This window comes from Dendrobates tinctorius, unplaced genomic scaffold (genome assembly GCF_039654945.1).
Source record: "Dendrobates tinctorius isolate UK_male_01 unplaced genomic scaffold, ASM3965494v1 ptg000070l, whole genome shotgun sequence".
Taxonomy (NCBI): Eukaryota; Metazoa; Chordata; class Amphibia; order Anura; family Dendrobatidae; genus Dendrobates; species Dendrobates tinctorius.
Genome location: NW_027361738.1, coordinates 9,562,086 through 9,572,436, shown reverse-complemented (window position 1 = coordinate 9,572,436; position 10,351 = coordinate 9,562,086). Strand labels below are relative to the sequence as shown.

The 10,351-nt window shown below is 41.0% G+C and overlaps 1 protein-coding gene across 1 annotated transcript in view; it reads left to right on the top strand.

Annotated features, from left to right (window-relative positions):
* The first annotated feature begins 925 nt into the window (after positions 1-925).
* The window catches only part of EVX1 (even-skipped homeobox 1), a 30,126-nt gene continuing 20,700 nt past the window's right edge, over positions 926-10,351 (top strand). The window contains exon 1 of the mRNA XM_073582268.1: positions 926-1,001. The gene's annotated coding sequence lies outside the window, so the exon portion shown is untranslated. The remainder of the gene's footprint in view (positions 1,002-10,351) is intronic.

Below are 10,351 nucleotides of genomic sequence, written 5' to 3'. Positions count from 1 at the left end.
CCGCCCGGCCGACCCCTGGTATATGACTCGCGTATAAGCCGAGAGGGGGACTTTCAGCCCCCAAAAATGGGCTGAATATCTCAGCTTATACGCGAGTATATACGGGGTATATATATATATATATATAAATAGAAAAAAAACAGGCAGCACTCCAGTTAAAGGGAAAATTGTGGACTTTAATCCAGCGCCAAGTGGTGCAACGTTTCGACCTCACAGCACGGTCTTTGTCAAGCACAGTGTTACCATAGAATAGTAGAATAGTGCACTTTTTATACATATCTCTTCAATTTACCAATATACAAAAATTAGCATATATTAAATATAAATCATAATCAAAGTGTATGAAAATTACATTGCAGTAAATATGAGAACCATCATATTGTTTACATATATAAGGTGCATGTTAGAGTGCAAAAAATTATATCCAACCGTACCTACAATCATTGATACAGCTAGAACTATTCCCAATAATTGTATGTTATTTTTGTATATTGTGTTAAGTATATGAGATAAATTTATCCTAAGGCCCGAGTTTTGCTAGTGACATCTGGCACCCAGTTTATATGGTGAATGATTTTTGGCAGGTGCATTTAGCCCAAAGTGCATAGTAGTGACGCAGGGGGTTAATCCCCTCTGTGATTGCTGGCTGTGTGCTGGTACTCCGCCTCTGTCCTCTAGGGGGCATGTGGTGTAGTGCTTGTGGCTTATGCACAGCCATTGGTTTGAATGTTTTGGGTGTCCAGTTCATCACTTTATATAATCACTACAAGTGCTCCATTCCATTTAAGTATTGAGATTTATCTCTTTTGTGAACAAATGCTGTTTTTTCCTATGAAATACTGTGTGGGCATAGTTGCCAGCACTTGTAATGGTGGAGCAGGGCATGGAAATGCCTAGTGAGCTTGTGCGTTGATATCATCGCTGACATCACTGTCGAGTGGCCAATCGGGAGTATCTGATATCTGATTACTGACATGCTCAGTTGTGCTCTGAAAACTCTGGTATGGTGGAACTACAACATGGGTCTGAGTGTTCCATGTGATTTATAATGTTTATGCATTTTAAATATCACATAGGTGTTTCACATCTTTTAATCATTGTTAGTCTAGCTGTATCAATGATTGTAGGTACGGTTGGATATAATTTTTTGCACTCTAACATGCACCTTATATATGTAAACACTATGCTGGTTCTCATATTTACTGCAATGTAAACTTTATACACTTTGATTATGATTTATATTTAATATATTTTTGTATATTGGTAAATTGAAGAGATATGTATAAAAAGTGCACTATTCTATGGTAAAACTGTGCTTGACAAAGACCGTGCTGTGAGGTCGAAACGTTGCACCATTTGGCGCTGGATTAACCCCTTCCTGCCATCCGACGTACTATCCCGTCCACGGTACCCGGGCCCGTATGACCGGGGACGGGATAGTACGTCGGCGCGATCAGCGGCGCCCACGTGGTGAGCGCCGCTGATCGCGGCCGGGTGTCAGCTGATTATCACAGCTGACACCCGGCACTATGTGTCAGGGGCGGTCACGGACCGCCCCCGACACGTTAACCCCTTGCACACCGCGATCAAACATGATCGCGGTGTACCGGGAGTTAAAGGGAAGCATCGGCAGGGAGGGGGCTCCCTCCGTGCTTCCCTGAGCCCCCCACGGCAGCGCAATGTGCAGCGCTGCTGCGGGGGGCTTCTATCCTCCAGGCCCCCGAATCCAAGATGGCGACGGGGGCCTTCGGGGACCTGAGGAAGCTGGCTTCCTCAGTGCCTGCAAAGCGCAGGCATGAGGAAGCCTTCTGCACTGCCTGTGACAGATTGCTGATCTGTCACAGTGATCTGTGATGTGACAGATCAGCGATCTGTCACAGGACAGTGATGTCCCACCTGGGACTATGTAATAAAGTAAAAAAAAATGTAAAAAAAAATGTAAAAATAAATAAAAAAAAATCGCCAAATAAATTAGTAAAAAAAAAAAAAAAATATTCCCCAATAAATTCATTTTTTGAAAATAATAAAAAAAAAAAACAATAAAAGTACACATATTAGGTATCGCCGCGTCCGTAATGACCCGCCCTATAAAACTGTCCCATTAGTTAACCCTTTTAGCGAACCCCTTAAAAAATAAAAATAAAAAACGAAGCAAAAAATAATGATTTATTATCAAACCACCAAACAAAAAGTGTAATAACGCGCAATCAAAAAGACGCATATAAATATCCATGGTACCGCTGAAAACGTCATCTTGTCCCGCAAAAAACGAGCCACCATACAGCATCATCCGCAAAAAAATAAAAAAGTTATAGCTCACAGAATAAAGCGATGCAAAAATAATTATTTTTTATATAAAATAGTTTTCATTGCATAAAACCGACAAAAACATAAAAAAATGACATAAATGAGGTATCGCTGTAACCGTACTGACCCGAAGAATAAAACCGCTTTATCAATTTTACCGCACGCGGAACGGTGTAAACGCACCCCCCCAAAAGAAATTCATGAAACGCTGGTTTTTGTTCATTCTGCGTCCCAAAAATAGGAATAAAAAGCGATCAAAAAATGTCACGTGCCCGAAAATGGTACCAATAAAAACGTCAACTCGTCCCGCAAAAAATAAGACCTCACATGACTCGGTGGGTCAAAATACGGAAAAATTATAGCTCTCAAAATGTGGTGATGCAAAAACTATTTTACAATAAAAAGCGTCTTTTAGCGTGTGACAGCTGCCAAAAATAAAAACCGCCATAAATAGTAAATCAAACCCCCCGTTATCACCCCCTTAGTTAGGGAAAAATAATAAAACTAAAAAAAAAGTATTTATCTCCATTTTTCCGTTAGGGTAAGGCCGTGTGCACACGCTGCGGATTAGGTGCGGATTCATCCGCGCGGATTTTGTAAAATCCGCAGGTGAAACCGCAGGTCAAAAGACCTGCGGTTTTACCTGCAGATTGCTCTGCGGTTTTGTCCTGCGGTTTTTCATCTCCTCAATAGAGGAGATGGCAAACCGCAGGAGAATCCGCAGAAAGAATTGACATGTCAATTCTTTCTGCGGATTGAAAACCGCAGATAATCCGCGCGGAAAATTCCGCACCGTCTGCACTGCGGTTTTTGATTCCCATAGGGAATCATGGTACTGGGGTCCGCAGCAGCCAAAACCGCTGTGGAACCGCAGCAAAATCCGCAGCGTGTGCACACAGCCTTAGGGTTAGGGCTAGGGCTAGGGTTAGGGCTAGGGTTAGGGTTAGGGTTAGGGCTAGGGTTAGGGCTAGGGTTAGGGCTAGGGCTAGGGCTAGGGCTAGGGTTAGGGCTCAGATTAGGGTTAGGGGTGTGTTGGGGTTAGGATTGGAGTTATAATTGGGGGTTTCCACTGTTTGGGCACATCAGGGGCTCTCCAAATGCAACATGGCATCTGATCTCAATTCCAGCCAATTCTGAGTTGAAAAAGTCAAATGGTGCTCCTTCCCTTCCAAGCTCTGCCATGCGCCCAAACAGTGTTTTACCCCCACATGTAGGGTATCAGCCTACTCAGGACAAATTGCAAAACAATTTTTGGGGTCCAATTTCTCCTGTTACCCTTAGGAAAATAAAAAATTGGGGGCAAAAATATCATTTTTGTGGAAAAAAATGATTTTTTTATTTTCACGTCCGAGTGTTATAAACTTCTGTGAAGCACTTGGGGGTTCAAAGTGCTCACCACACATCTAGATAAGTTCCGTGGGGGGTCTAGTGTCCAAAATGGGGTCACTTGTGGGGAGTTTCAATAGTTTAGGTACATCAGGGGCTCTCCAAACGCACATGACACCCGCAGACCATTCCATCAAAGTCTGCATTCCAAAACGTCACTGCTTCCCTTCCGAGCCCCGACGTGTGTCCATACAGTAGTTTTCTCCCACATATGGGGTGTCAGCGTACTCAGGCCAAATTGGACAACAACTTTTGGCGTCCAATTTCTCCTGTTACCCTTGGGAAAACGAAAAAATTGGGGACTAATTGATCATGTTTCTGGAAAAAATACGATTTTTTTATTTTCATGCCCTGGCATTATAAACTTCTGTGAAGCCCTTGGGGGTTCAAAGTGCTCACCTCACATCTAGATAAGTTCCTTAGTGGGTCTAGTTTTCAAAATGGGGTCATTTGTGGGGGGTTTCCACTGTTTAGGTACATTAGGGGCTCTCCAAAGGCAACATGACACCCGCAGACCATTCCATCAAAGTCTGCATACCAAAACGTCACTACTTCCCTTCCGAGCCCCGACGTGTGCCCATACAGTAGTTTTCACCCACATATGGGGTATCAGCATACTCAGGACAAATTGGACAACAACTTTTGGGGTCCAATTTCTCCTGGTACCCTTGGGAAAATAAAAAAATGGTGACTAAAAGATCATGTTTGTGGAAAAAATACGAATTTTTTATTTTCACGCCCGGGTGTTATAAACTTCTGTGAAGCACTGGAGGGTTCAAAGTGCTGACCACACATCTAGATAAGTTCCTTAGGGGGTCTAGTTTACAAAATGGTGTCATTTGTGGGGGGTTTCCACTGTTTAGGTACATTAGGGGCTCTCCAAAGGCAACATGACACCCGCAGACCATTCCATCAAAGTCTGCATTCCAAAACGTCACTACTTCCCTTCCGAGCCCCGACGTGTGCCCATACAGTAGTTTTCTCCCACATATGGGGTATCAGCACACTCAGGACAAATTGGACAACAACTTTTGGGGTCCAATTTCTCCTGGTACCCTTGGGAAAATAAAAAAATGGTGACTAAAAGATCATGTTTGTGGAAAAAATACGAATTATTTATTTTCACGCCCGGGCATTATAAACTTCTGTGAAGCACTGAGGGGGTCAAAGTGCTCACCACACATCTAGATAAGTTCCTTAGGGGGTCTAGTTTCCAAAATGGTGTCATTTGTGGGGGGTTTCCACTGTTTTGGTACATCAGGAGTTTTCCAAACGCGACATGGTGTCCGATCTCAATTCCAGCCAAAAACGTCAAATGGCGCTGCTTCCCTTCCGAGCTCTGCCATGCGCCCAAATAGTGGTTTACCCCCACATGTGGGGTATCAGCGTACTCAGAACAAATTGCACAATAACTTTTACGGTCCTGTTACCCTTGGAAAAATAAGAATTGAGGGTGAAAAGATCATTTTTGTGGAAAAAATATGATTTTTTAATTGTATGGCTTTATGTTATAAACTTCTGTGAAGCCCATGGGGGTTCAAAGTTCTCACCACACATCTAGATAAGTTCCTTAGGGGGTCTAGTTTCCAAAATGGTGTCATTTGTGGGGGATTTCCACTGTTTTGGTACATCAGGGGTTTTCCAAACGCGACATGGTGTCCGATCTCAATTCCAGCCAAAAACGTCAAATGGCGCTGCTTCCCTTCCGAGCTCTGCCATGCGCCCAAATAGTGGTTTACCCCCACATGTGGGGTATCAGCGTACTCAGGACAAATTGCACAATAACTTTTAAGGTCCTGTTACCCTTGGAAAAATAAGAATTGAGGGTGAAAAGATCATTTTTGTGGAAAAAATATGATTTTTTAATCGTATGGCTGTATGTTATAAACTTCTGTGAAGCCCATGGGGGTTCAAAGTTCTCACCACACATCTAGATAAGTTCCTTAGGGGGTCTAGTTTCCAAAATGGTGTCATTTGTGGGGGGTTTCCACTGTTTTGGTACATCAGGGGTTTTCCAAACGCGACATGGTGTCCGATCTCAATTCCAGCCAAAAACGTCAAATGGCATTGCTTCCCTTCCGAGCTCTGCCATGCGCCCAAATAGTGGTTTACCCCCACATGTGGGGTATCAGCGTACTCAGAACAAATTGCACAATAACTTTTAGGGTCCTGTTACCCTTGGGAAAATAAAAATTGGGGTGAAAAGATCATTTTTGTGGAAAAAATATGATTTTTTAATTGTACCGCTGTACATTATAAACTTCTGTAAAGCCCTTGTGGGTTCAAAGTTCTCACCACATATCTAGATAAGTTCCTTGGGGGGTCTAGTTTCCAAAATGGGGTCACTTGTAGGGGGTTTCCACTGTTTAGGTACATCAGGGACTCTCCAAATGTGACATGGCGTCCGATCTGAATTCCAGCCAATTTTGCATTGAAAAAGTCAAACGGCGCTCCTTCCATTCTGAGCTCTGCCATGCGCCGAAACAGTCGTTCCCCCCCACAAATCAGGTATCAGCGTACTCAGGACAAATTGCACAATAACTTTTGCAGTCCAATTTCTCCTGTTACCCTTGGTAAAATAAAAAAAATTGAACCTGAAGTATTTTATTTGTGAAAAAAAGTTAGATGTTCATTTCTTTTTAAATATTCAAAAAAATTCCTGTGACGCACCTAATGGGTTAATAAACTTCTTGAATGTGGTTTTGAGCACCTTAAGGGGTTCAGTTTTTAGAATGGTGTCACTTTTGGGTATTTTCTATCATATAGACCCCTCAAAGTGGCTTCAAATGTGATGTGGTCCTAAAAATAAAATGGTGTTGTAAAAATGAGAAATCGCTGGTCAACTTTTAACCCTTATAACTTCCTAACAAAAAAAAATTTTGGTTCCAAAATTGTGCTGATGTAAAGTAAACATGTGGGAAATGTTACTTATCAAGTTTTTTGTGTGCTGTATCTCTGTGATTTAAGGGCATAAAAATTCAAAGTTGGAAAATTGCGAAATTTTCAAAATTTTTGCCAAATTTCCATTTTTTTCACAAATAAACGCAAGTTATTTGAATGAAATTTTACCACTAACATGAAGTACAATATGTCACGAGAAAACAATGTCAGAATCACCGGGATCAATGGAAGCGTTCCAGAGTTATGACCTCATAAAGGTACAGTGGTCAGAATTGTAAAAATTGGCCCGGTCATGAACGTGCAAACCACCCTTGGGGGTGAAGGGGTTAAAGTCCACAATTTTAAATTTAACTGGAGTGCTGCCTGTTTTTTTCTATTGAGATTTTTGTGTTGGACAACCGCATTATTCAGGACTATTGCACCCAAAATCTGCTCAGGTTTGTGCTGCTATCTGTTATATATATATATAGTAAAAATGTTAATTTTTTTTTCCAAATTTCAATTTTTTCACAAATAAACACAAGTCATATTTAAGACATTTTACCACTGTCATGTATACAATATGTCACGAAAAAAGCGATCTCAGAATCAGTGGGATCCGTTGAAATGTTCCCGAGTTCTTACTACATAAAGTGACAGAGGTCAGAATTGTAAAAATTATCCCAATCATTAATGTGCAAACCACCTTGAGGGGATTAAGGAGTTAAATACAGTAAAAAGTAATAAATATGGATTTAAAAATATGAAGAAAAAAAACACAAGTTCAAATCACCCTCTTTTACCCCATTAAAAGTAAAACAATTAAAAACATACACATATTTGATATTGCTACATTCATAAAAGTCTGATCTATCAAAATATAAAATAAATTATCCAATTGGAAAACGGCTGAATGAGGAAAAAAGTTTCCCGAATTGTTTTTTGGCCTGCACATCATTGCAATAAAATGCAATAATAGGCAATCAATGCATTGTATCTATTCCTAAATGGTATCAGTAAATATAGCAGTACAGGGTGCAAAAAAATAGCCATCACGTAGCACTACATATCGAAAAATAAAAAATGTTGGGGTCTCGAAAAATAGTGACATAAGGAATGTTTTTTGTTAGTTTTTTTTTTATGAATTTCCAACCTTTTTCCCCACTTAAACAAAAAAAAAACTATGCATGTTTGGTTTTGTACTCACGCTGACCTGGAAAATCACACCGCCAGGTCAGTTTTACTGTATAGTGAATATAGTAAATACCAAACTCCCCCCAAAAAATTGTGAAATTGCACTTTTTTTTTCCACTTTTCGGTGCATCAAATGGTAAAATGAGTGGTGTCATGGTGTCACTCAAAAGTACGAGATGTCCTCCAAAAAATAAGCCCCCATACAGCTATATTGATGGAAAAATAAAAAGTTATGACTCTTGAAAAATTGAGAAGAAAAAACAAAAACGAACAAAAAAAAACGGAAAATGGCCCGGGTTCGAAGGGGTTAATGGAGCAATGAGTTATAAATGATACCATAAAATTCCAAAGGAAAATGTCAGATCAAACCTGCAGTGAATAAACTCAATTCCGTCATTGTTTTTTGTGTTTTGCTTTTATGGTGCGCATTGCATGGAAAAAAGAACCGTGAACATGATTCTCCAGGTCAATGTGATTACAGTAGAACCAAACTTACATAGATATTTATTTATCTTTTTAAATAGTTTTTGCTTGGGTCATCCTTTTTGGAGATCTGTAACATTTTTATTTTTGAATCCATGAAGATGTGTGAGGGTTTGTTTTTTTCATACCTGATATATTTTTCATGGATGTGGCTATACTGAGCATGTTTACTTTTAAAATTCTTTATTTTTAATGAGTTAAAAAGGGGTTTATTCAAATTTTTGTTTTTATTTTTAATATCTTTTTTTTTAACATTATTTTAGTCGTATTAGGGGTCTTGAACCTGCAGTTGTCTGATCACTTATACTATTTACTGCAATACTATAGTATTGAAGTAAATTGAGCAAATTATTATTATTATAATACGTTTTTATAGCGCCATTTATTCCATGGCGCTTTACATGTGAAAAGGGGTAAGTACAGACAAGTACAATAAACATGAGCAATACAAGACACACACAAGTACAGAAGGAGAGACGACCCTGCCCGCGAGGGCTCACAGTCTACAGGATCTCCTATGAAGCACAGCCTGTGGTACAGGAATAACATAGTAACATAGTTTTGAAGGCTGAAGGAAGACCTTATGTCCATCTAGTTCAGCCTATTTTTAGTGCAGCTGTTCTGCATTGTTGATCCTGGGGAAGGCAAAAAACCCACAGAGTAGAAGCCAATTTTCTCCATAGGGGAAAAAATTCCTTCCCCAAAGCTGGGTCAACCATCTACCTATAATATTATGTTATTCGTAACCTTCTATACTGTTACTCACAAGAAAAGCATCCATTCCTTTCTTAAATTCATTCAGTGAGTTGGCCATCACCACTTCCTCAGGAAGAGAATTCCAGAGCTCACTGCTCTTACCGTGAAGAACCCTCTTCTATGCTGGTGCAGAAATTGTCTTTCCTCCAAACGAAGAGAATGCCCCCTTGTTCTTGTCACAGTCCTTGGTACAAACAGTTCATTGGAGAGATCTCTGTATTGCCCTCTGAGATACTTGTACATATATATTAGGTCTCCCCTAAGTCTTCTCTTTTCTAGAGTAAATAGACCTAATTTTGATAACCTTTCTGGGTATTGTAGTGAACCAACTCCATTTATCATTTTAGTAGCCCGCCTTTGAACCCTTTCAAGTTCAGTAATGTCTTTCTTGAGCATCGGCGTCCAAAATTGCACACAATACTCCAAGTGTGGTCTGACGAGTGATTTGTACAGAGGGAGAATTATGTTTTCATCTCGTGTCCCCAGACCTCTTCTAATGCATCCCATGACCCTCTTTGCTTTGGTGGCAGCTGCCTGACACTGGGCACTCCAATTTAGCTTCTTATTGACTAAGATGCCTAAGTCTTTTTCCATGTCTGATTTCCCCAGCAGTTTCCTATTTAGTAAGTAATTATAGCATCTGTTTCTCCTTCCCATGTGCATAACCTTACACTTATCTGTGTTAAACCTCATTTGCCATTTTTCAGCCCAATTCTCCAATTTACTCAAATCTGTCTGTAGTTGCAAACTGTCCTCCTGTCACGGTCACGTGTGTCTGGACGCAGCGAGTACCGCAAGGCGAACCCATATGACACACGTGACCCTGGATACACCGCCTCCAGTTGGGTGAATTTAAATAATAAGACGTGCAGCTGGATACACCACCTCCAACTGGCGAATTTAGGTATTACACGTATTTATACAATAGTCTGGAAACCCCGCCTCCAGTAAGGCGAATTTAAATAATAAAGGGGAACCTGGATAACATTAACAATGGTGGGCCCTGCGATAGGGAATAGGGAGCCAGAGTCCCTGCACTCCTAACGTTCCCTATGCCGGTTCCGCACCGGGCGACGCACAGGAACCTTAAAACCCTGACTCGCCCTGACCCTAAACCCTCACTAGGGAATTGGTCGGTGCGGAAACTAATCCCACCACTGCACTAAACACACACAAGGGAAAATGACAATACAGGGGAACACCACTTAGCTTTGCTCTGTTGCGTACGCTCCTAGCAACAGAGCCCACCACCTGCGTGCATCTTCTCCACTCGGATCCATCACCATAACCGGATCCATCACCATAGTGCAGCCTTGGAGCAGAGTCCACCACCAGTTGCAGCTGC